Raw genomic sequence first — 993 nt, 5'->3', positions numbered from 1 at the left:
TTATGTTGTGTTCTTTGTATACGGTGTGTGGTTTATTTGTGCCATGAAACAAACAAGCAAGGATATTTGGATTACAATATTTATAAATATATAAAATTTAGAAACTCCAGTGACGGTGCTTAAGCATTTTGTAGCACTGATAACTTCTTATTTAAAAACATATAAAAGATGTGTGCCTCTGCATTTGATAAGTAATCTTTTTTTTTTTTTTTTGGTCTTATTGTTTGATTTAAAAAAAAAAGAAGAGCTTTCAGTTATGTTGCTGGCTTTTCTATATTTCATTTTATCTCTAGACAAAAAGGTGAAGGTCACAACAAATTATTAAATGTGTTATATGTACGATGAAGAAGATTTTTGTAGCACATTTAAGAATAAACACAGAGCCAGCAACACCATTAAACATGTGTTCTCTCTGTCTTCTCAAGTATAAAGTCGCTTACCATATCTTCATCAATGGAGCAGTGGAAGTACAAAAGCAAAGCAATAATTCTGTACTAAGTGGCAATGGTAGCACAAAGGCTTCCTCAATGTATCTTAGAATGGCACCACATGTTTTGGCAAACCACACTGGTAATCCATTGCAGTACCATCGTGTATACATCGTGTACTTACAATTTTACACATATTTAGGGAACCAGTGTAGATGAAACTACTTAAGGACATTATTTAGCATAAGTTAGTAAGACTGTCAGATTTATGAGATATTTAAATATGAGGAACCTGTCCATCCGTCTATCTATGCATGTGTCACACTTGTTTTTTTACATATGTAGTTACAGTTGTTCTTGCCTCCCAAATTTTGACCAGACAAATTTATTTAAGGCCTCAAGTGTGTAGACAATAGCAAAGTCAAGGTTAATATCAATTCCCACTGGGTATTGTATCTTAACTGATGAGGCTAAAAAGATGTTTGACAATCTGGTTGCTATGCAAGATGATTAATGTCACTTCCAGGTGGCTGGTCAATCTGCCACAATATTGCATTCTCTGCCA

Source organism: Acipenser ruthenus, chromosome 6, assembly GCF_902713425.1.
Source record: "Acipenser ruthenus chromosome 6, fAciRut3.2 maternal haplotype, whole genome shotgun sequence".
NCBI lineage: Eukaryota > Metazoa > Chordata > Actinopteri > Acipenseriformes > Acipenseridae > Acipenser > Acipenser ruthenus.
Note: the sequence above shows the minus strand (reverse complement) of the source record.